The sequence below is a fragment of the Pleurodeles waltl genome, chromosome 2_1 (assembly GCF_031143425.1).
Source record: "Pleurodeles waltl isolate 20211129_DDA chromosome 2_1, aPleWal1.hap1.20221129, whole genome shotgun sequence".
Taxonomy (NCBI): domain Eukaryota; kingdom Metazoa; phylum Chordata; class Amphibia; order Caudata; family Salamandridae; genus Pleurodeles; species Pleurodeles waltl.
The window spans coordinates 525,768,635-525,794,924 of NC_090438.1; the positions used below are offsets into that span (position 1 = coordinate 525,768,635).

The following is a 26,290-nucleotide window of genomic DNA, read 5'->3' on the forward strand; positions in this document are numbered from 1 at the left end:
ATTAACATATGAAATGCACTGTAGAAGTTAAGAATATGGTCAGAAAGAAATGAGCAAAAAGAAACTATCTCATTTCCTGGACATGGAGAAGATAGAGGAAAATCTACTTGTGTTAAAATGTGGATAGACAACATCTGTTTCTGATTTTCACCTCTACAGATTCAATATTTAATCATTTGTATTTTATATTTTCATGGAGCTACAAAGAAAGATATGGCTACATACACATCAATAGCTATATACAAGTTTATATGTATAAGTATAGAAAGTGAAGATTATATTTTCTGAGACTAAAATTCTTAAAAGTCAATGGCATATTAAATTCTAAAAGGTTGGAAGGTCAAACCGAGATTTGAACTCGGATCACTGGATTCAGAGTCCAGAGTGCTGACCATTACAGCATGGAACCCTCCATGAGTTTAGATTTTTTGCCATTGTGAAAGAAAAGAATGCCTCAGTGGGTAGCTTTATTGTTGCTGCAAAAACTATATCCCAATTGGATATTAATAGTAAAAAGAGTTATAATGCTATTTGTATTTTTTTAATGGCATCCTTCCATAAGTATTTTAAATATGTAAAAGTTTACCATGTTATGAAAGTTATAAAATGTCGTTCGTTTTTGATTGTACAACAATAAAACCTTTTAAATTTACAAATTGCTGCAGCAGTATCTCTGTCTCTGGTAGAGGTGGTTCCATGGTATAATGGTTAGCTCTTTTAAATTTGAATTCAATTATCTGACTTCATCTTTAGTGGGCCGTTTTGTTGCTCATGAACTACTACTCATCTGTCAGCTTTGCTCATTGATTGCACACAGCAAATACCAGTAGGCTGAAATAGTCATTACATTATTGTTTTCTAAATGTCTTTCAGCTGTTTGAAAGTTGTAGAAACTCAAAATGTGCAATACATGTGACACAAAGGTCTTGTCAAAATACCTAGACATTTTTAAATCATATCCTGTTTTTCTCAAACACATTTCAGAGAGCTAATTCACAACACTACCTATTTAACCTTCCTGTTATTGATCAGGACAAGATAGCACATTTTAAAGTAGACGCAGTCCTCAAAACAAAACTAGAGGAATCAAAATTGCAGCATTATTGAGATACAAGATTTGTCGTTCTGAACATTAGTGTTGGACTTGTGTAGTAGAAAGGTCCTCAGACAGATTTTCAAGAGTCAATCTGCAATCATAAAGTATAATCTTTTGATTAGATGTATTATAGGTAGATACTGATCTGATTTTCTTTTCACCACTATACACAACTCATGCGCACTGTATAAATCAGCTATATTGTTACAAAAACAATGAGCAAAAAACAACTACCTCAATTTCTGAATATATAGAAAAAAGAGGAAAAGATACTCATGATTCAAATGTGGGTAGGCATCAACTCTTTGTTATTTTCACCTCTACTAGCTATGTTTAGTTATGATTTATATGTTTATATTTTAATATAGTCATACACACTCGCACTGCTACATATGCATAAATACTTATCTATAGGGTAATAAGTCACAGTAAGTTCTTAAATATTACATTTTTCAAACCAAAAATTCCAACAAGTAAAGGCAAACAATAATCTTACAGCTCAGGAAGGTCAAACTGAAATTTGAACAGGGATCACTGCATTAAGTGTTCAAGGTGCCTACCATTACATTATGGACGGCTTCTGTAATAGTGTGAAGTTTCCATTGTTACCGAAGATAATTCCTCAGTTTGCCGCTTATATGTTATTGCAAAAAGATACCCCATGTGGTAAGGAATATCCAACAAAGTTTAATGTTATATAACTGCTTTGGGCAACATCCTTTCCAAGCAGTTTTAAATATGCAAATGTTTACCAAAATATGAAATTAATAAAATGCTGTTCATCTTAGTTTGCGTAATATTAAAAACTACCATATTTCAAAATTGCTGCAGCAATTTGTGCTTTTTTTTTTAGCATGAGTGGTTCTATGATGGTTAGCACTTGGGCCTTTGAATCCAGCTATCTGAGTTCAAATCGCTGTGGGGCCATTTTACAAATATATAAGGGATTTTTTCTAACTCATTTCAGAAGGATTACACAAGACACTACATTTTTTAATCTTCTGTTTACTGATAATGTAAATGGGGCATAATTTAAATAACAAGCTTCCATAAACCATGAGTAGAGGAATCAAAAGTGGGGTATTACTGCGATTGAAGAAATACAGTTTTGATGTTAACCTTGAAACTGAAAAAGGAAACAAACTTCACACTGATTTTCAATGGTAATTCCACAATCAAAAAATACTCTCATTTGATTAGACGTATCATAGGTATTAATCTTGTTTTCTCTTTCAAAATAATTAACATATGAAATGCACTGTAGAAGTTAAGAATATGGTCAGAAAGAAATGAGCAAAAAGAAACTATCTCATTTCCTGGACATGGAGAAGATAGAGGAAAATCTACTTGTGTTAAAATGTGGATAGACAACATCTGTTTCTGATTTTCACCTCTACAGATTCAATATTTAATCATTTGAATTTTATATTTTCATGGAGCTACAAAGAAAGATATGGCTACATACACATCAATAGCTATATACAAGTTTATATGTATAAGTATATAAAGTGAAGATTATATTTTCTGAGACTAAAATTCTTAAAAGTCAATGGCATATTAAATTCTAAAAGGTTGGAAGGTCCCACCGAGATTTGAACTCGGATCACTGGATTCAGAGTCCAGAGTGCTGACCATTACACCATGGAACCCTCCATGAGTTGAGATTTTTTGCCATTGTGAAAGAAGAGAATGCCTCAGTTGGTAGCTTTATCGTTGCTGCAAAAACTATATCCCAATTGGATATTAATAGTAAAAAGAGTTATAATGCTATTTGTATTTTTTGAATGGCATCCTTCCATAAGTATTTTAAATATGTAAAAGTTTACCATATTATGAAAGTAATAAAATGTTGTTCGTTTTTGATTGTACAACAATAAAACCTTTTAAATTTACAAATTGCTGCAGCAGTATCTCTGTCTCTGGTAGAGGTGGTTCCATGGTATAATGGTTAGCTCTTTGAAATTTGAATTCAATTATCTGACTTCATCTTTAGTGGGCCGTTTTGTTGCTCATGAACTACTACTCATCTGTCAGCTTTGCTCATTGATTGCACACAGCAAATGCCAGTAGGCTGAAATAGTCATTACATTATTGTTTTCTAAATGTCTTTCAGCTGTTTGCAAGTTGTAGAAACTCAAAATGTGCAATACATGTGACACAAAGGTCTTGTCAAAATACCTAGACATTTTTAAATCATATCCTGTTTTTCTCAAACACATTTCAGAGAGCTAATTCACAACACTACCTTTTTAACCTTCCGTTATTGATCAGGACAAGATAGCACATTTTAAAGTAGACGCAGTCCTCAAAACAAAACTAGAGGAATCAAAATTGCAGCATTATTGAGATACAAGATTTGTCATTCTGAACATTAGTGTTGGAATTGTGTAGTAGAAAGGTCCTCAGACAGATTTCCAAGAGTCAATCTGCAATCATAAAGTATAATCTTTTGATTAGATGTATTATAGGTAGATACTGATCTGATTTTCTTTTCACCACTATACACAACTCATGCTCACTGTATAAATCAGCTATATTGTTACAAAAACAATGAGCAAAAAACAACTTTCTCAATTTCTGAATATATAGAAAAAAGAGGAAATGATACTCATGATTCAAATGTGGATAGGCATCAACTCTTTGTTATTTTCACCTCTACGAGCTATGTTTAGTTATGATTTATATGTTTATATTTTAATATAGTCATACACACTTGCACTGCTACATATGCATAAATACTTATCTATAGGGTAATAAGTCACAGTAAGTTCTTAAATATTACATTTTTCAAACCAAAAATTCCAACAAGTAAAGGCAAACAATAATCTTACAGCTCAGGAAGGTCAAACTGAAATTTGAACAGGGATCACTGCATTAAGTGTTCAAGGTGCCTACCATTACATTATGGACGGCTTCTGTACTAGTGTGAAGTTTCCATTGTTACCGAAGATAATTCCTCAGTTTGCCGCTTATATGTTATTGCAAAAAGATACCCCATGTGGTAAGGAATATCCAACAAAGTTTAATGTTATATAACTGCTTTGGGCAACATCCTTTCCAAGCAGTTTTAAATATGCAAATGTTTACCAAAATATGAAATTAATAAAATGCTGTTCATCTTCGTTTGCGTAATATTAAAAACTACCATATTTCAAAATTGCTGCAGCAATTTGTGCTTTTTTTTTTAGCATGTGTGGTTCTATGATGGTTAGCACTTGGGCCTTTGAATCCAGCTATCTGAGTTCAAATCGCTGTGGGGCCATTTTACAAATATATAAGGGATTTTTTCAAACTCATTTCAGAAGGATTACTCAAGACACTACATTTTTAAATCTTCCGTTTACTGATAATGTAAATGGGGCACAATTTAATTAACAAGCCTCCATAAACCATGAGTAGAGGAATCAAAGGTGGGGTATTACTGCGATTGAAGAAATACAGTTTTGATGTTAACCTTGAAACTGAAAAAGGAAACAAACTTCACACTGATTTTCAATGGTAATTCCACAATCAAAAAATACTCTCATTTGATTAGACGTATCATAGGTATTAATCTTGTTTTCTCTTTCAAAATAATTAACATATGAAATGCACTGTAGAAGTTAAGAATATGGTCAGAAAGAAATGAGCAAAAAGAAACTATCTCATTTCCTGGACATGGAGAAGATAGAGGAAAATCTACTTGTGTTAAAATGTGGATAGACAACATCTGTTTCTGATTTTCACCTCTACAGATTCAATATTTAATCATTTGTATTTTATATTTTCATGGAGCTACAAAGAAAGATATGGCTACATACACATCAATAGCTATATACAAGTTTATATGTATAAGTATAGAAAGTGAAGATTATATTTTCTGAGACTAAAATTCTTAAAAGTCAATGGCATATTAAATTCTAAAAGGTTGGAAGGTCCAACCGAGATTTGAACTCGGATCACTGGATTCAGAGTCCAGAGTGCTGACCATTACAGCATGGAACCCTCCATGAGTTTAGATTTTTTGCCATTGTGAAAGAAAAGAATGCCTCAGTGGGTAGCTTTATTGTTGCTGCAAAAACTATATCCCAATTGGATATTAATAGTAAAAAGAGTTATAATGCTATTTGTATTTTTTTAATGGCATCCTTCCATAAGTATTTTAAATATGTAAAAGTTTACCATGTTATGAAAGTTATAAAATGTCGTTCGTTTTTGATTGTACAACAATAAAACCTTTTAAATTTACAAATTGCTGCAGCAGTATCTCTGTCTCTGGTAGAGGTGGTTCCATGGTATAATGGTTAGCTCTTTTAAATTTGAATTCAATTATCTGACTTCATCTTTAGTGGGCCGTTTTGTTGCTCATGAACTACTACTCATCTGTCAGCTTTGCTCATTGATTGCACACAGCAAATACCAGTAGGCTGAAATAGTCATTACATTATTGTTTTCTAAATGTCTTTCAGCTGTTTGAAAGTTGTAGAAACTCAAAATGTGCAATACATGTGACACAAAGGTCTTGTCAAAATACCTAGACATTTTTAAATCATATCCTGTTTTTCTCAAACACATTTCAGAGAGCTAATTCACAACACTACCTATTTAACCTTCCTGTTATTGATCAGGACAAGATAGCACATTTTAAAGTAGACGCAGTCCTCAAAACAAAACTAGAGGAATCAAAATTGCAGCATTATTGAGATACAAGATTTGTCGTTCTGAACATTAGTGTTGGACTTGTGTAGTAGAAAGGTCCTCAGACAGATTTTCAAGAGTCAATCTGCAATCATAAAGTATAATCTTTTGATTAGATGTATTATAGGTAGATACTGATCTGATTTTCTTTTCACCACTATACACAACTCATGCGCACTGTATAAATCAGCTATATTGTTACAAAAACAATGAGCAAAAAACAACTACCTCAATTTCTGAATATATAGAAAAAAGAGGAAAAGATACTCATGATTCAAATGTGGGTAGGCATCAACTCTTTGTTATTTTCACCTCTACTAGCTATGTTTAGTTATGATTTATATGTTTATATTTTAATATAGTCATGCACACTCGCGCTGCTACATATGCATAAATACTTATCTATAGGGTAATAAGTCACAGTAAGTTCTTAAATATTACATTTTTCAAACCAAAAATTCCAACAAGTAAAGGCAAACAATAATCTTACAGCTCAGGAAGGTCAAACTGAAATTTGAACAGGGATCACTGGATTAAGTGTTCAAGGTGCCTACCATTACATTATGGACGGCTTCTGTACTAGTGTGAAGTTTCCATTGTTACCGAAGATAATTCCTCAGTTTGCCGCTTATATGTTATTGCAAAAAGATACCCCATGTGGTAAGGAATATCCAACAAAGTTTAATGTCATATAACTGCTTTGGGCAACATCCTTTCCAAGCAGTTTTAAATATGCTAATGTTTACCAAAATATGAAATTAATAAAATGCTGTTCATCTTAGTTTGCGTAATATTAAAAACTACCATATTTCAAAATTGCTGCAGCAATTTGTGCTTTTTTTTTTAGCATGAGTGGTTCTATGATGGTTAGCACTTGGGCCTTTGAATCCAGCTATCTGAGTTCAAATCGCTGTGGGGCCATTTTACAAATATATAAGGGATTTTTTCAAACTCATTTCAGAAGGATTACTCAAGACACTACATTTTTTAATCTTCTGTTTACTGATAATGTAAATGGGGCATAATTTAAATAAGAAGCTTCCATAAACCATGAGTAGAGGAATCAAAAGTGGGGTATTACTGCGATTGAAGAAATACAGTTTTGATGTTAACCTTGAAACTGAAAAAGGAAACAAACTTCACACTGATTTTCAATGGTAATTCCACAATCAAAAAATACTCTCATTTGATTAGACGTATCATAGGTATTAATCTTGTTTTCTCTTTCAAAATAATTAACATATGAAATGCACTGTAGAAGTTAAGAATATGGTCAGAAAGAAATGAGCAAAAAGAAACTATCTCATTTCCTGGACATGGAGAAGATAGAGGAAAATCTACTTGTGTTAAAATGTGGATAGACAACATCTGTTTCTGATTTTCACCTCTACAGATTCAATATTTAATCATTTGAATTTTATATTTTCATGGAGCTACAAAGAAAGATATGGCTACATACACATCAATAGCTATATACAAGTTTATATGTATAAGTATATAAAGTGAAGATTATATTTTCTGAGACTAAAATTCTTAAAAGTCAATGGCATATTAAATTCTAAAAGGTTGGAAGGTCCCACCGAGATTTGAACTCGGATCACTGGATTCAGAGTCCAGAGTGCTGACCATTACACCATGGAACCCTCCATGAGTTGAGATTTTTTGCCATTGTGAAAGAAGAGAATGCCTCAGTTGGTAGCTTTATCGTTGCTGCAAAAACTATATCCCAATTGGATATTAATAGTAAAAAGAGTTATAATGCTATTTGTATTTTTTGAATGGCATCCTTCCATAAGTATTTTAAATATGTAAAAGTTTACCATATTATGAAAGTAATAAAATGTTGTTCGTTTTTGATTGTACAACAATAAAACCTTTTAAATTTACAAATTGCTGCAGCAGTATCTCTGTCTCTGGTAGAGGTGGTTCCATGGTATAATGGTTAGCTCTTTGAAATTTGAATTCAATTATCTGACTTCATCTTTAGTGGGCCGTTTTGTTGCTCATGAACTACTACTCATCTGTCAGCTTTGCTCATTGATTGCACACAGCAAATGCCAGTAGGCTGAAATAGTCATTACATTATTGTTTTCTAAATGTCTTTCAGCTGTTTGCAAGTTGTAGAAACTCAAAATGTGCAATACATGTGACACAAAGGTCTTGTCAAAATACCTAGACATTTTTAAATCATATCCTGTTTTTCTCAAACACATTTCAGAGAGCTAATTCACAACACTACCTTTTTAACCTTCCGTTATTGATCAGGACAAGATAGCACATTTTAAAGTAGACGCAGTCCTCAAAACAAAACTAGAGGAATCAAAATTGCAGCATTATTGAGATACAAGATTTGTCATTCTGAACATTAGTGTTGGAATTGTGTAGTAGAAAGGTCCTCAGACAGATTTCCAAGAGTCAATCTGCAATCATAAAGTATAATCTTTTGATTAGATGTATTATAGGTAGATACTGATCTGATTTTCTTTTCACCACTATACACAACTCATGCTCACTGTATAAATCAGCTATATTGTTACAAAAACAATGAGCAAAAAACAACTTTCTCAATTTCTGAATATATAGAAAAAAGAGGAAATGATACTCATGATTCAAATGTGGATAGGCATCAACTCTTTGTTATTTTCACCTCTACGAGCTATGTTTAGTTATGATTTATATGTTTATATTTTAATATAGTCATACACACTTGCACTGCTACATATGCATAAATACTTATCTATAGGGTAATAAGTCACAGTAAGTTCTTAAATATTACATTTTTCAAACCAAAAATTCCAACAAGTAAAGGCAAACAATAATCTTACAGCTCAGGAAGGTCAAACTGAAATTTGAACAGGGATCACTGCATTAAGTGTTCAAGGTGCCTACCATTACATTATGGACGGCTTCTGTACTAGTGTGAAGTTTCCATTGTTACCGAAGATAATTCCTCAGTTTGCCGCTTATATGTTATTGCAAAAAGATACCCCATGTGGTAAGGAATATCCAACAAAGTTTAATGTTATATAACTGCTTTGGGCAACATCCTTTCCAAGCAGTTTTAAATATGCAAATGTTTACCAAAATATGAAATTAATAAAATGCTGTTCATCTTCGTTTGCGTAATATTAAAAACTACCATATTTCAAAATTGCTGCAGCAATTTGTGCTTTTTTTTTTAGCATGTGTGGTTCTATGATGGTTAGCACTTGGGCCTTTGAATCCAGCTATCTGAGTTCAAATCGCTGTGGGGCCATTTTACAAATATATAAGGGATTTTTTCAAACTCATTTCAGAAGGATTACTCAAGACACTACATTTTTAAATCTTCCGTTTACTGATAATGTAAATGGGGCACAATTTAATTAACAAGCCTCCATAAACCATGAGTAGAGGAATCAAAGGTGGGGTATTACTGCGATTGAAGAAATACAGTTTTGATGTTAACCTTGAAACTGAAAAAGGAAACAAACTTCACACTGATTTTCAATGGTAATTCCACAATCAAAAAATACTCTCATTTGATTAGACGTATCATAGGTATTAATCTTGTTTTCTCTTTCAAAATAATTAACATATGAAATGCACTGTAGAAGTTAAGAATATGGTCAGAAAGAAATGAGCAAAAAGAAACTATCTCATTTCCTGGACATGGAGAAGATAGAGGAAAATCTACTTGTGTTAAAATGTGGATAGACAACATCTGTTTCTGATTTTCACCTCTACAGATTCAATATTTAATCATTTGTATTTTATATTTTCATGGAGCTACAAAGAAAGATATGGCTACATACACATCAATAGCTATATACAAGTTTATATGTATAAGTATAGAAAGTGAAGATTATATTTTCTGAGACTAAAATTCTTAAAAGTCAATGGCATATTAAATTCTAAAAGGTTGGAAGGTCCAACCGAGATTTGAACTCGGATCACTGGATTCAGAGTCCAGAGTGCTGACCATTACAGCATGGAACCCTCCATGAGTTTAGATTTTTTGCCATTGTGAAAGAAAAGAATGCCTCAGTGGGTAGCTTTATTGTTGCTGCAAAAACTATATCCCAATTGGATATTAATAGTAAAAAGAGTTATAATGCTATTTGTATTTTTTTAATGGCATCCTTCCATAAGTATTTTAAATATGTAAAAGTTTACCATGTTATGAAAGTTATAAAATGTCGTTCGTTTTTGATTGTACAACAATAAAACCTTTTAAATTTACAAATTGCTGCAGCAGTATCTCTGTCTCTGGTAGAGGTGGTTCCATGGTATAATGGTTAGCTCTTTTAAATTTGAATTCAATTATCTGACTTCATCTTTAGTGGGCCGTTTTGTTGCTCATGAACTACTACTCATCTGTCAGCTTTGCTCATTGATTGCACACAGCAAATACCAGTAGGCTGAAATAGTCATTACATTATTGTTTTCTAAATGTCTTTCAGCTGTTTGAAAGTTGTAGAAACTCAAAATGTGCAATACATGTGACACAAAGGTCTTGTCAAAATACCTAGACATTTTTAAATCATATCCTGTTTTTCTCAAACACATTTCAGAGAGCTAATTCACAACACTACCTATTTAACCTTCCTGTTATTGATCAGGACAAGATAGCACATTTTAAAGTAGACGCAGTCCTCAAAACAAAACTAGAGGAATCAAAATTGCAGCATTATTGAGATACAAGATTTGTCGTTCTGAACATTAGTGTTGGACTTGTGTAGTAGAAAGGTCCTCAGACAGATTTTCAAGAGTCAATCTGCAATCATAAAGTATAATCTTTTGATTAGATGTATTATAGGTAGATACTGATCTGATTTTCTTTTCACCACTATACACAACTCATGCGCACTGTATAAATCAGCTATATTGTTACAAAAACAATGAGCAAAAAACAACTACCTCAATTTCTGAATATATAGAAAAAAGAGGAAAAGATACTCATGATTCAAATGTGGGTAGGCATCAACTCTTTGTTATTTTCACCTCTACTAGCTATGTTTAGTTATGATTTATATGTTTATATTTTAATATAGTCATGCACACTCGCGCTGCTACATATGCATAAATACTTATCTATAGGGTAATAAGTCACAGTAAGTTCTTAAATATTACATTTTTCAAACCAAAAATTCCAACAAGTAAAGGCAAACAATAATCTTACAGCTCAGGAAGGTCAAACTGAAATTTGAACAGGGATCACTGGATTAAGTGTTCAAGGTGCCTACCATTACATTATGGACGGCTTCTGTACTAGTGTGAAGTTTCCATTGTTACCGAAGATAATTCCTCAGTTTGCCGCTTATATGTTATTGCAAAAAGATACCCCATGTGGTAAGGAATATCCAACAAAGTTTAATGTCATATAACTGCTTTGGGCAACATCCTTTCCAAGCAGTTTTAAATATGCTAATGTTTACCAAAATATGAAATTAATAAAATGCTGTTCATCTTAGTTTGCGTAATATTAAAAACTACCATATTTCAAAATTGCTGCAGCAATTTGTGCTTTTTTTTTTAGCATGAGTGGTTCTATGATGGTTAGCACTTGGGCCTTTGAATCCAGCTATCTGAGTTCAAATCGCTGTGGGGCCATTTTACAAATATATAAGGGATTTTTTCAAACTCATTTCAGAAGGATTACTCAAGACACTACATTTTTTAATCTTCTGTTTACTGATAATGTAAATGGGGCATAATTTAAATAACAAGCTTCCATAAACCATGAGTAGAGGAATCAAAAGTGGGGTATTACTGCGATTGAAGAAATACAGTTTTGATGTTAACCTTGAAACTGAAAAAGGAAACAAACTTCACACTGATTTTCAATGGTAATTCCACAATCAAAAAATACTCTCATTTGATTAGACGTATCATAGGTATTAATCTTGTTTTCTCTTTCAAAATAATTAACATATGAAATGCACTGTAGAAGTTAAGAATATGGTCAGAAAGAAATGAGCAAAAAGAAACTATCTCATTTCCTGGACATGGAGAAGATAGAGGAAAATCTACTTGTGTTAAAATGTGGATAGACAACATCTGTTTCTGATTTTCACCTCTACAGATTCAATATTTAATCATTTGAATTTTATATTTTCATGGAGCTACAAAGAAAGATATGGCTACATACACATCAATAGCTATATACAAGTTTATATGTATAAGTATATAAAGTGAAGATTATATTTTCTGAGACTAAAATTCTTAAAAGTCAATGGCATATTAAATTCTAAAAGGTTGGAAGGTCCCACCGAGATTTGAACTCGGATCACTGGATTCAGAGTCCAGAGTGCTGACCATTACACCATGGAACCCTCCATGAGTTGAGATTTTTTGCCATTGTGAAAGAAGAGAATGCCTCAGTTGGTAGCTTTATCGTTGCTGCAAAAACTATATCCCAATTGGATATTAATAGTAAAAAGAGTTATAATGCTATTTGTATTTTTTGAATGGCATCCTTCCATAAGTATTTTAAATATGTAAAAGTTTACCATATTATGAAAGTAATAAAATGTTGTTCGTTTTTGATTGTACAACAATAAAACCTTTTAAATTTACAAATTGCTGCAGCAGTATCTCTGTCTCTGGTAGAGGTGGTTCCATGGTATAATGGTTAGCTCTTTGAAATTTGAATTCAATTATCTGACTTCATCTTTAGTGGGCCGTTTTGTTGCTCATGAACTACTACTCATCTGTCAGCTTTGCTCATTGATTGCACACAGCAAATGCCAGTAGGCTGAAATAGTCATTACATTATTGTTTTCTAAATGTCTTTCAGCTGTTTGCAAGTTGTAGAAACTCAAAATGTGCAATACATGTGACACAAAGGTCTTGTCAAAATACCTAGACATTTTTAAATCATATCCTGTTTTTCTCAAACACATTTCAGAGAGCTAATTCACAACACTACCTTTTTAACCTTCCGTTATTGATCAGGACAAGATAGCACATTTTAAAGTAGACGCAGTCCTCAAAACAAAACTAGAGGAATCAAAATTGCAGCATTATTGAGATACAAGATTTGTCATTCTGAACATTAGTGTTGGAATTGTGTAGTAGAAAGGTCCTCAGACAGATTTCCAAGAGTCAATCTGCAATCATAAAGTATAATCTTTTGATTAGATGTATTATAGGTAGATACTGATCTGATTTTCTTTTCACCACTATACACAACTCATGCTCACTGTATAAATCAGCTATATTGTTACAAAAACAATGAGCAAAAAACAACTATCTCAATTTCTGAATATATAGAAAAAAGAGGAAATGATACTCATGATTCAAATGTGGATAGGCATCAACTCTTTGTTATTTTCACCTCTACGAGCTATGTTTAGTTATGATTTATATGTTTATATTTTAATATAGTCATACACACTTGCACTGCTACATATGCATAAATACTTATCTATAGGGTAATAAGTCACAGTAAGTTCTTAAATATTACATTTTTCAAACCAAAAATTCCAACAAGTAAAGGCAAACAATAATCTTACAGCTCAGGAAGGTCAAACTGAAATTTGAACAGGGATCACTGCATTAAGTGTTCAAGGTGCCTACCATTACATTATGGACGGCTTCTGTACTAGTGTGAAGTTTCCATTGTTACCGAAGATAATTCCTCAGTTTGCCGCTTATATGTTATTGCAAAAAGATACCCCATGTGGTAAGGAATATCCAACAAAGTTTAATGTTATATAACTGCTTTGGGCAACATCCTTTCCAAGCAGTTTTAAATATGCAAATGTTTACCAAAATATGAAATTAATAAAATGCTGTTCATCTTCGTTTGCGTAATATTAAAAACTACCATATTTCAAAATTGCTGCAGCAATTTGTGCTTTTTTTTTTAGCATGTGTGGTTCTATGATGGTTAGCACTTGGGCCTTTGAATCCAGCTATCTGAGTTCAAATCGCTGTGGGGCCATTTTACAAATATATAAGGGATTTTTTCAAACTCATTTCAGAAGGATTACTCAAGACACTACATTTTTAAATCTTCCGTTTACTGATAATGTAAATGGGGCACAATTTAATTAACAAGCCTCCATAAACCATGAGTAGAGGAATCAAAGGTGGGGTATTACTGCGATTGAAGAAATACAGTTTTGATGTTAACCTTGAAACTGAAAAAGGAAACAAACTTCACACTGATTTTCAATGGTAATTCCACAATCAAAAAATACTCTCATTTGATTAGACGTATCATAGGTATTAATCTTGTTTTCTCTTTCAAAATAATTAACATATGAAATGCACTGTAGAAGTTAAGAATATGGTCAGAAAGAAATGAGCAAAAAGAAACTATCTCATTTCCTGGACATGGAGAAGATAGAGGAAAATCTACTTGTGTTAAAATGTGGATAGACAACATCTGTTTCTGATTTTCACCTCTACAGATTCAATATTTAATCATTTGTATTTTATATTTTCATGGAGCTACAAAGAAAGATATGGCTACATACACATCAATAGCTATATACAAGTTTATATGTATAAGTATAGAAAGTGAAGATTATATTTTCTGAGACTAAAATTCTTAAAAGTCAATGGCATATTAAATTCTAAAAGGTTGGAAGGTCCAACCGAGATTTGAACTCGGATCACTGGATTCAGAGTCCAGAGTGCTGACCATTACAGCATGGAACCCTCCATGAGTTTAGATTTTTTGCCATTGTGAAAGAAAAGAATGCCTCAGTGGGTAGCTTTATTGTTGCTGCAAAAACTATATCCCAATTGGATATTAATAGTAAAAAGAGTTATAATGCTATTTGTATTTTTTTAATGGCATCCTTCCATAAGTATTTTAAATATGTAAAAGTTTACCATGTTATGAAAGTTATAAAATGTCGTTCGTTTTTGATTGTACAACAATAAAACCTTTTAAATTTACAAATTGCTGCAGCAGTATCTCTGTCTCTGGTAGAGGTGGTTCCATGGTATAATGGTTAGCTCTTTTAAATTTGAATTCAATTATCTGACTTCATCTTTAGTGGGCCGTTTTGTTGCTCATGAACTACTACTCATCTGTCAGCTTTGCTCATTGATTGCACACAGCAAATACCAGTAGGCTGAAATAGTCATTACATTATTGTTTTCTAAATGTCTTTCAGCTGTTTGAAAGTTGTAGAAACTCAAAATGTGCAATACATGTGACACAAAGGTCTTGTCAAAATACCTAGACATTTTTAAATCATATCCTGTTTTTCTCAAACACATTTCAGAGAGCTAATTCACAACACTACCTATTTAACCTTCCTGTTATTGATCAGGACAAGATAGCACATTTTAAAGTAGACGCAGTCCTCAAAACAAAACTAGAGGAATCAAAATTGCAGCATTATTGAGATACAAGATTTGTCGTTCTGAACATTAGTGTTGGACTTGTGTAGTAGAAAGGTCCTCAGACAGATTTTCAAGAGTCAATCTGCAATCATAAAGTATAATCTTTTGATTAGATGTATTATAGGTAGATACTGATCTGATTTTCTTTTCACCACTATACACAACTCATGCGCACTGTATAAATCAGCTATATTGTTACAAAAACAATGAGCAAAAAACAACTACCTCAATTTCTGAATATATAGAAAAAAGAGGAAAAGATACTCATGATTCAAATGTGGGTAGGCATCAACTCTTTGTTATTTTCACCTCTACTAGCTATGTTTAGTTATGATTTATATGTTTATATTTTAATATAGTCATGCACACTCGCGCTGCTACATATGCATAAATACTTATCTATAGGGTAATAAGTCACAGTAAGTTCTTAAATATTACATTTTTCAAACCAAAAATTCCAACAAGTAAAGGCAAACAATAATCTTACAGCTCAGGAAGGTCAAACTGAAATTTGAACAGGGATCACTGGATTAAGTGTTCAAGGTGCCTACCATTACATTATGGACGGCTTCTGTACTAGTGTGAAGTTTCCATTGTTACCGAAGATAATTCCTCAGTTTGCCGCTTATATGTTATTGCAAAAAGATACCCCATGTGGTAAGGAATATCCAACAAAGTTTAATGTCATATAACTGCTTTGGGCAACATCCTTTCCAAGCAGTTTTAAATATGCAAATGTTTACCAAAATATGAAATTAATAAAATGCTGTTCATCTTAGTTTGCGTAATATTAAAAACTACCATATTTCAAAATTGCTGCAGCAATTTGTGCTTTTTTTTTTAGCATGAGTGGTTCTATGATGGTTAGCACTTGGGCCTTTGAATCCAGCTATCTGAGTTCAAATCGCTGTGGGGCCATTTTACAAATATATAAGGGATTTTTTCAAACTCATTTCAGAAGGATTACTCAAGACACTACATTTTTTAATCTTCTGTTTACTGATAATGTAAATGGGGCATAATTTAAATAACAAGCTTCCATAAACCATGAGTAGAGGAATCAAAAGTGGGGTATTACTGCGATTGAAGAAATACAGTTTTGATGTTAACCTTGAAACTGAAAAAGGAAACAAACTTCACACTGATTTTCAATGGTAATTCCACAATCAAAAAATACTCTCATTTGATTAGACGTATCATAGGTATTAATCTTGTTTTCTCTTTCAAAATAATTAACATATGAAATGCACTGTAGAAGTTAAGAATATGGTCAGAAAGAAATGAGCAAAAAGAAACTATCTCATTTCCTGGACATGGAGAAGATAGAGGAAAATCTACTTGTGTTAAAATGTGGATAGACAACATCTGTTTCTGATTTTCACCTCTACAGATTCAATATTTAATCATTTGAATTTTATATTTTCATGGAGCTACAAAGAAAGATATGGCTACATACACATCAATAGCTATATACAAGTTTATATGTATAAGTATATAAAGTGAAGATTATATTTTCTGAGACTAAAATTCTTAAAAGTCAATGGCATATTAAATTCTAAAAGGTTGGAAGGTCCCACCGAGATTTGAACTCGGATCACTGGATTCAGAGTCCAGAGTGCTGACCATTACACCATGGAACCCTCCATGAGTTGAGATTTTTTGCCATTGTGAAAGAAGAGAATGCCTCAGTTGGTAGCTTTATCGTTGCTGCAAAAACTATATCCCAATTGGATATTAATAGTAAAAAGAGTTATAATGCTATTTGTATTTTTTGAATGGCATCCTTCCATAAGTATTTTAAATATGTAAAAGTTTACCATATTATGAAAGTAATAAAATGTTGTTCGTTTTTGATTGTACAACAATAAAACCTTTTAAATTTACAAATTGCTGCAGCAGTATCTCTGTCTCTGGTAGAGGTGGTTCCATGGTATAATGGTTAGCTCTTTGAAATTTGAATTCAATTATCTGACTTCATCTTTAGTGGGCCGTTTTGTTGCTCATGAACTACTACTCATCTGTCAGCTTTGCTCATTGATTGCACACAGCAAATGCCAGTAGGCTGAAATAGTCATTACATTATTGTTTTCTAAATGTCTTTCAGCTGTTTGCAAGTTGTAGAAACTCAAAATGTGCAATACATGTGACACAAAGGTCTTGTCAAAATACCTAGACATTTTTAAATCATATCCTGTTTTTCTCAAACACATTTCAGAGAGCTAATTCACAACACTACCTTTTTAACCTTCCGTTATTGATCAGGACAAGATAGCACATTTTAAAGTAGACGCAGTCCTCAAAACAAAACTAGAGGAATCAAAATTGCAGCATTATTGAGATACAAGATTTGTCATTCTGAACATTAGTGTTGGAATTGTGTAGTAGAAAGGTCCTCAGACAGATTTCCAAGAGTCAATCTGCAATCATAAAGTATAATCTTTTGATTAGATGTATTATAGGTAGATACTGATCTGATTTTCTTTTCACCACTATACACAACTCATGCTCACTGTATAAATCAGCTATATTGTTACAAAAACAATGAGCAAAAAACAACTATCTCAATTTCTGAATATATAGAAAAAAGAGGAAATGATACTCATGATTCAAATGTGGATAGGCATCAACTCTTTGTTATTTTCACCTCTACGAGCTATGTTTAGTTATGATTTATATGTTTATATTTTAATATAGTCATACACACTTGCACTGCTACATATGCATAAATACTTATCTATAGGGTAATAAGTCACAGTAAGTTCTTAAATATTACATTTTTCAAACCAAAAATTCCAACAAGTAAAGGCAAACAATAATCTTACAGCTCAGGAAGGTCAAACTGAAATTTGATCAGGGATCACTGCATTAAGTGTTCAAGGTGCCTACCATTACATTATGGACGGCTTCTGTACTAGTGTGAAGTTTCCATTGTTACCGAAGATAATTCCTCAGTTTGCCGCTTATATGTTATTGCAAAAAGATACCCCATGTGGTAAGGAATATCCAACAAAGTTTAATGTTATATAACTGCTTTGGGCAACATCCTTTCCAAGCAGTTTTAAATATGCAAATGTTTAACAAAATATGAAATTAATAAAATGCTGTTCATCTTCGTTTGCGTAATATTAAAAACTACCATATTTCAAAATTGCTGCAGCAATTTGTGCTTTTTTTTTTAGCATGTGTGGTTCTATGATGGTTAGCACTTGGGCCTTTGAATCCAGCTATCTGAGTTCAAATCGCTGTGGGGCCATTTTACAAATATATAAGGGATTTTTTCAAACTCATTTCAGAAGGATTACTCAAGACACTACATTTTTAAATCTTCCGTTTACTGATAATGTAAATGGGGCACAATTTAATTAACAAGCCTCCATAAACCATGAGTAGAGGAATCAAAGGTGGGGTATTACTGCGATTGAAGAAATACAGTTTTGATGTTAACCTTGAAACTGAAAAAGGAAACAAACTTCACACTGATTTTCAATGGTAATTCCACAATCAAAAAATACTCTCATTTGATTAGACGTATCATAGGTATTAATCTTGTTTTCTCTTTCAAAATAATTAACATATGAAATGCACTGTAGAAGTTAAGAATATGGTCAGAAAGAAATGAGCAAAAAGAAACTATCTCATTTCCTGGACATGGAGAAGATAGAGGAAAATCTACTTGTGTTAAAATGTGGATAGACAACATCTGTTTCTGATTTTCACCTCTACAGATTCAATATTTAATCATTTGTATTTTATATTTTCATGGAGCTACAAAGAAAGATATGGCTACATACACATCAATAGCTATATACAAGTTTATATGTATAAGTATAGAAAGTGAAGATTATATTTTCTGAGACTAAAATTCTTAAAAGTCAATGGCATATTAAATTCTAAAAGGTTGGAAGGTCCAACCGAGATTTGAACTCGGATCACTGGATTCAGAGTCCAGAGTGCTGACCATTACAGCATGGAACCCTCCATGAGTTTAGATTTTTTGCCATTGTGAAAGAAAAGAATGCCTCAGTGGGTAGCTTTATTGTTGCTGCAAAAACTATATCCCAATTGGATATTAATAGTAAAAAGAGTTATAATGCTATTTGTATTTTTTTAATGGCATCCTTCCATAAGTATTTTAAATATGTAAAAGTTTACCATGTTATGAAAGTTATAAAATGTCGTTCGTTTTTGATTGTACAACAATAAAACCTTTTAAATTTACAAATTGCTGCAGCAGTATCTCTGTCTCTGGTAGAGGTGGTTCCATGGTATAATGGTTAGCTCTTTTAAATTTGAATTCAATTATCTGACTTCATCTTTAGTGGGCCGTTTTGTTGCTCATGAACTACTACTCATCTGTCAGCTTTGCTCATTGATTGCACACAGCAAATACCAGTAGGCTGAAATAGTCATTACATTATTGTTTTCTAAATGTCTTTCAGCTGTTTGAAAGTTGTAGAAACTCAAAATGTGCAATACATGTGACACAAAGGTCTTGTCAAAATACCTAGACATTTTTAAATCATATCCTGTTTTTCTCAAACACATTTCAGAGAGCTAATTCACAACACTACCTATTTAACCTTCCTGTTATTGATCAGGACAAGATAGCACATTTTAAAGTAGACGCAGTCCTCAAAACAAAACTAGAGGAATCAAAATTGCAGCATTATTGAGATACAAGATTTGTCGTTCTGAACGTTAGTGTTGGACTTGTGTTGTAGAAAGGTCCTCAGACAGATTTTCAAGAGTCAATCTGCAATCATAAAGTATAATCTTTTGATGAGATGTATTATAGGTAGATACTGATCTGATTTTCTTTTCACCACTATACACAACTCATGCGCACTGTATAAATCAGCTATATTGTTACAAAAACAATGAGCAAAAAACAACTACCTCAATTTCTGAATATATAGAAAAAAGAGGAAAAGATACTCATGATTCAAATGTGGGTAGGCATCAACTCTTTGTTATTTTCACCTCTACTAGCTATGTTTAGTTATGATTTATATGTTTATATTTTAATATAGTCATACACACTCGCACTGCTACATATGCATAAATACTTATCTATAGGGTAATAAGTCACAGTAAGTTCTTAAATATTACATTTTTCAAACCAAAAATTCCAACAAGTAAAGGCAAACAATAATCTTACAGCTCAGGAAGGTCAAACTGAAATTTGAACAGGGATCACTGCATTAAGTGTTCAAGGTGCCTACCATTACATTATGGACGGCTTCTGTAATAGTGTGAAGTTTCCATTGTTACCGAAGATAATTCCTCAGTTTGCCGCTTATATGTTATTGCAAAAAGATACCCCATGTGGTAAGGAATATCCAACAAAGTTTAATGTTATATAACTGCTTTGGGCAACATCCTTTCCAAGCAGTTTTAAATATGCAAATGTTTACCAAAATATGAAATTAATAAAATGCTGTTCATCTTAGTTTGCGTAATATTAAAAACTACCATATTTCAAAATTGCTGCAGCAATTTGTGCTTTTTTTTTTAGCATGAGTGGTTCTATGATGGTTAGCACTTGGGCCTTTGAATCCAGCTATCTGAGTTCAAATCGCTGTGGGGCCATTTTACAAATATATAAGGGATTTTTTCAAACTCATTTCAGAAGGATTACTCAAGACACTACATTTTTTAATCTTCTGTTTACTGATAATGTAAATGGGGCATAATTTAAATAACAAGCTTCCATAAACCATGAGTAGAGGAATCAAAAGTGGGGTATTACTGCGATTGAAGAAATACAGTTTTGATGTTAACCTTGAAACTGAAAAAGGAAACAAACTTCACACTGATTTTCAATGGTAATTCCACAATCAAAAAATACTCTCATTTGATTAGACGTATCATAGGTATTAATCTTGTTTTCTCTTTCAAAATAATTAACATATGAAATGCACTGTAGAAGTTAAGAATATGGTCAGAAAGAAATGAGCAAAAAGAAACTATCTCATTTCCTGGACATGGAGAAGATAGAGGAAAATCTACTTGTGTTAAAATGTGGATAGACAACATCTGTTTCTGATTTTCACCTCTACAGATTCAATATTTAATCATTTGTATTTTATATTTTCATGGAGCTACAAAGAAAGATATGGCTACATACACATCAATAGCTATATACAAGTTTATATGTATAAGTATATAAAGTGAAGATTATATTTTCTGAGACTAAAATTCTTAAAAGTCAATGGCATATTAAATTCTAAAAGGCTGGAAGGTCCCACCGAGATTTGAACTCGGATCACTGGATTCAGAGTCCAGAGTGCTGACCATTACACCATGGAACCCTCCATGAGTTGAGATTTTTTGCCATTGTGAAAGAAGAGAATGCCTCAGTTGGTAGCTTTATTGTTGCTGCAAAAACTATATCCCAATTGGATATTAATAGTAAAAAGAGTTATAATGCTATTTGTATTTTTTGAATGGCATCCTTCCATAAGTATTTTAAATATGTAAAAGTTTACCATATTATGAAAGTAATAAAATGTTGTTCGTTTTTGATTGTACAACAATAAAACCTTTTAAATTTACAAATTGCTGCAGCAGTATCTCTGTCTCTGGTAGAGGTGGTTCCATGGTATAATGGTTAGCTCTTTGAAATTTGAATTCAATTATCTGACTTCATCTTTAGTGGGCCGTTTTGTTGCTCATGAACTACTACTCATCTGTCAGCTTTGCTCATTGATTGCACACAGCAAATGCCAGTAGGCTGAAATAGTCATTACATTATTGTTTTCTAAATGTCTTTCAGCTGTTTGCAAGTTGTAGAAACTCAAAATGTGCAATACATGTGACACAAAGGTCTTGTCAAAATACCTAGACATTTTTAAATCATATCCTGTTTTTCTCAAACACATTTCAGAGAGCTAATTCACAACACTACCTTTTTAACCTTCCGTTATTGATCAGGACAAGATAGCACATTTTAAAGTAGACGCAGTCCTCAAAACAAAACTAGAGGAATCAAAATTGCAGCATTATTGAGATACAAGATTTGTCATTCTGAACATTAGTGTTGGAATTGTGTAGTAGAAAGGTCCTCAGACAGATTTCCAAGAGTCAATCTGCAATCATAAAGTATAATCTTTTGATTAGATGTATTATAGGTAGATACTGATCTGATTTTCTTTTCACCACTATACACAACTCATGCTCACTGTATAAATCAGCTATATTGTTACAAAAACAATGAGCAAAAAACAACTATCTCAATTTCTGAATATATAGAAAAAAGAGGAAATGATACTCATGATTCAAATGTGGATAGGCATCAACTCTTTGTTATTTTCACCTCTACGAGCTATGTTTAGTTATGATTTATATGTTTATATTTTAATATAGTCATACACACTTGCACTGCTACATATGCATAAATACTTATCTATAGGGTAATAAGTCACAGTAAGTTCTTAAATATTACATTTTTCAAACCAAAAATTCCAACAAGTAAAGGCAAACAATAATCTTACAGCTCAGGAAGGTCAAACTGAAATTTGATCAGGGATCACTGCATTAAGTGTTCAAGGTGCCTACCATTACATTATGGACGGCTTCTGTACTAGTGTGAAGTTTCCATTGTTACCGAAGATAATTCCTCAGTTTGCCGCTTATATGTTATTGCAAAAAGATACCCCATGTGGTAAGGAATATCCAACAAAGTTTAATGTTATATAACTGCTTTGGGCAACATCCTTTCCAAGCAGTTTTAAATATGCAAATGTTTACCAAAATATGAAATTAATAAAATGCTGTTCATCTTCGTTTGCGTAATATTAAAAACTACCATATTTCAAAATTGCTGCAGCAATTTGTGCTTTTTTTTTTAGCATGTGTGGTTCTATGATGGTTAGCACTTGGGCCTTTGAATCCAGCTATCTGAGTTCAAATCGCTGTGGGGCCATTTTACAAATATATAAGGGATTTTTTCAAACTCATTTCAGAAGGATTACTCAAGACACTACATTTTTAAATCTTCCGTTTACTGATAATGTAAATGGGGCACAATTTAATTAACAAGCCTCCATAAACCATGAGTAGAGGAATCAAAGGTGGGGTATTACTGCGATTGAAGAAATACAGTTTTGATGTTAACCTTGAAACTGAAAAAGGAAACAAACTTCACACTGATTTTCAATGGTAATTCCACAATCAAAAAATACTCTCATTTGATTAGACGTATCATAGGTATTAATCTTGTTTTCTCTTTCAAAATAATTAACATATGAAATGCACTGTAGAAGTTAAGAATATGGTCAGAAAGAAATGAGCAAAAAGAAACTATCTCATTTCCTGGACATGGAGAAGATAGAGGAAAATCTACTTGTGTTAAAATGTGGATAGACAACATCTGTTTCTGATTTTCACCTCTACAGATTCAATATTTAATCATTTGTATTTTATATTTTCATGGAGCTACAAAGAAAGATATGGCTACATACACATCAATAGCTATATACAAGTTTATATGTATAAGTATAGAAAGTGAAGATTATATTTTCTGAGACTAAAATTCTTAAAAGTCAATGGCATATTAAATTCTAAAAGGTTGGAAGGTCCAACCGAGATTTGAACTCGGATCACTGGATTCAGAGTCCAGAGTGCTGACCATTACAGCATGGAACCCTCCATGAGTTTAGATTTTTTGCCATTGTGAAAGAAAAGAATGCCTCAGTGGGTAGCTTTATTGTTGCTGCAAAAACTATATCCCAATTGGATATTAATAGTAAAAAGAGTTATAATGCTATTTGTATTTTTTTAATGGCATCCTTCCATAAGTATTTTAAATATGTAAAAGTTTACCATGTTATGAAAGTTATAAAATGTCGTTCGTTTTTGATTGTACAACAATAAAACCTTTTAAATTTACAAATTGCTGCAGCAGTATCTCTGTCTCTGGTAGAGGTGGTTCCATGGTATAATGGTTAGCTCTTTTAAATTTGAATTCAATTATCTGACTTCATCTTTAGTGGGCCGTTTTGTTGCTCATGAACTACTACTCATCTGTCAGCTTTGCTCATTGATTGCACACAGCAAATACCAGTAGGCTGAAATAGTCATTACATTATTGTTTTCTAAATGTCTTTCAGCTGTTTGAAAGTTGTAGAAACTCAAAATGTGCAATACATGTGACACAAAGGTCTTGTCAAAATACCTAGACATTTTTAAATCATATCCTGTTTTTCTCAAACACATTTCAGAGAGCTAATTCACAACACTACCTATTTAACCTTCCTGTTATTGATCAGGACAAGATAGCACATTTTAAAGTAGACGCAGTCCTCAAAACAAAACTAGAGGAATCAAAATTGCAGCATTATTGAGATACAAGATTTGTCGTTCTGAACATTAGTGTTGGACTTGTGTAGTAGAAAGGTCCTCAGACAGATTTTCAAGAGTCAATCTGCAATCATAAAGTATAATCTTTTGATTAGATGTATTATAGGTAGATACTGATCTGATTTTCTTTTCACCACTATACACAACTCATGCGCACTGTATAAATCAGCTATATTGTTACAAAAACAATGAGCAAAAAACAACTACCTCAATTTCTGAATATATAGAAAAAAGAGGAAAAGATACTCATGATTCAAATGTGGGTAGGCATCAACTCTTTGTTATTTTCACCTCTACTAGCTATGTTTAGTTATGATTTATATGTTTATATTTTAATATAGTCATACACACTCGCACTGCTACATATGCATAAATACTTATCTATAGGGTAATAAGTCACAGTAAGTTCTTAAATATTACATTTTTCAAACCAAAAATTCCAACAAGTAAAGGCAAACAATAATCTTACAGCTCAGGAAGGTCAAACTGAAATTTGAACAGGGATCACTGCATTAAGTGTTCAAGGTGCCTACCATTACATTATGGACGGCTTCTGTAATAGTGTGAAGTTTCCATTGTTACCGAAGATAATTCCTCAGTTTGCCGCTTATATGTTATTGCAAAAAGATACCCCATGTGGTAAGGAATATCCAACAAAGTTTAATGTTATATAACTGCTTTGGGCAACATCCTTTCCAAGCAGTTTTAAATATGCAAATGTTTACCAAAATATGAAATTAATAAAATGCTGTTCATCTTCGTTTGCGTAATATTAAAAACTACCATATTTCAAAATTGCTGCAGCAATTTGTGCTTTTTTTTTTAGCATGTGTGGTTCTATGATGGTTAGCACTTGGGCCTTTGAATCCAGCTATCTGAGTTCAAATCGCTGTGGGGCCATTTTACAAATATATAAGGGATTTTTTCAAACTCATTTCAGAAGGATTACTCAAGACACTACATTTTTAAATCTTCCGTTTACTGATAATGTAAATGGGGCACAATTTAATTAACAAGCCTCCATAAACCATGAGTAGAGGAATCAAAGGTGGGGTATTACTGCGATTGAAGAAATACAGTTTTGATGTTAACCTTGAAACTGAAAAAGGAAACAAACTTCACACTGATTTTCAATGGTAATTCCACAATCAAAAAATACTCTCATTTGATTAGACGTATCATAGGTATTAATCTTGTTTTCTCTTTCAAAATAATTAACATATGAAATGCACTGTAGAAGTTAAGAATATGGTCAGAAAGAAATGAGCAAAAAGAAACTATCTCATTTCCTGGACATGGAGAAGATAGAGGAAAATCTACTTGTGTTAAAATGTGGATAGACAACATCTGTTTCTGATTTTCACCTCTACAGATTCAATATTTAATCATTTGTATTTTATATTTTCATGGAGCTACAAAGAAAGATATGGCTACATACACATCAATAGCTATATACAAGTTTATATGTATAAGTATAGAAAGTGAAGATTATATTTTCTGAGACTAAAATTCTTAAAAGTCAATGGCATATTAAATTCTAAAAGGTTGGAAGGTCCAACCGAGATTTGAACTCGGATCACTGGATTCAGAGTCCAGAGTGCTGACCATTACAGCATGGAACCCTCCATGAGTTTAGATTTTTTGCCATTGTGAAAGAAAAGAATGCCTCAGTGGGTAGCTTTATTGTTGCTGCAAAAACTATATCCCAATTGGATATTAATAGTAAAAAGAGTTATAATGCTATTTGTATTTTTTTAATGGCATCCTTCCATAAGTATTTTAAATATGTAAAAGTTTACCATGTTATGAAAG

General features: G+C 32.4%; 11 non-coding genes across 11 annotated transcripts; all 11 read right to left on the bottom strand.

The window, feature by feature from the left end:
- Positions 1-2,673: 2,673 nt before the first annotated feature.
- Positions 2,674-2,745, bottom strand: TRNAQ-CUG (transfer RNA glutamine (anticodon CUG)). The gene has a single exon. It is a non-coding gene; the product is annotated as a tRNA-Gln (tRNA).
- A 2,263-nt stretch (positions 2,746-5,008) lies between these two features.
- On the bottom strand, positions 5,009-5,080 carry TRNAQ-CUG (transfer RNA glutamine (anticodon CUG)). Its single transcript has one exon. It is a non-coding gene; the product is annotated as a tRNA-Gln (tRNA).
- A 2,264-nt stretch (positions 5,081-7,344) lies between these two features.
- Positions 7,345-7,416, bottom strand: TRNAQ-CUG (transfer RNA glutamine (anticodon CUG)). Its single transcript has one exon. It is a non-coding gene; the product is annotated as a tRNA-Gln (tRNA).
- Positions 7,417-9,679: 2,263 nt separating this feature from the next.
- TRNAQ-CUG (transfer RNA glutamine (anticodon CUG)) lies at positions 9,680-9,751 on the bottom strand. The gene has a single exon. It is a non-coding gene; the product is annotated as a tRNA-Gln (tRNA).
- A 2,264-nt stretch (positions 9,752-12,015) lies between these two features.
- TRNAQ-CUG (transfer RNA glutamine (anticodon CUG)) lies at positions 12,016-12,087 on the bottom strand. The gene has a single exon. It is a non-coding gene; the product is annotated as a tRNA-Gln (tRNA).
- A 2,263-nt stretch (positions 12,088-14,350) lies between these two features.
- On the bottom strand, positions 14,351-14,422 carry TRNAQ-CUG (transfer RNA glutamine (anticodon CUG)). Its single transcript has one exon. It is a non-coding gene; the product is annotated as a tRNA-Gln (tRNA).
- A 2,264-nt stretch (positions 14,423-16,686) lies between these two features.
- TRNAQ-CUG (transfer RNA glutamine (anticodon CUG)) lies at positions 16,687-16,758 on the bottom strand. The gene has a single exon. It is a non-coding gene; the product is annotated as a tRNA-Gln (tRNA).
- A 2,263-nt stretch (positions 16,759-19,021) lies between these two features.
- On the bottom strand, positions 19,022-19,093 carry TRNAQ-CUG (transfer RNA glutamine (anticodon CUG)). Its single transcript has one exon. It is a non-coding gene; the product is annotated as a tRNA-Gln (tRNA).
- A 2,264-nt stretch (positions 19,094-21,357) lies between these two features.
- Positions 21,358-21,429, bottom strand: TRNAQ-CUG (transfer RNA glutamine (anticodon CUG)). The gene has a single exon. It is a non-coding gene; the product is annotated as a tRNA-Gln (tRNA).
- A 2,263-nt stretch (positions 21,430-23,692) lies between these two features.
- TRNAQ-CUG (transfer RNA glutamine (anticodon CUG)) lies at positions 23,693-23,764 on the bottom strand. The gene has a single exon. It is a non-coding gene; the product is annotated as a tRNA-Gln (tRNA).
- A 2,264-nt stretch (positions 23,765-26,028) lies between these two features.
- On the bottom strand, positions 26,029-26,100 carry TRNAQ-CUG (transfer RNA glutamine (anticodon CUG)). Its single transcript has one exon. It is a non-coding gene; the product is annotated as a tRNA-Gln (tRNA).
- Between the last annotated feature and the right edge of the window lie 190 nt (positions 26,101-26,290).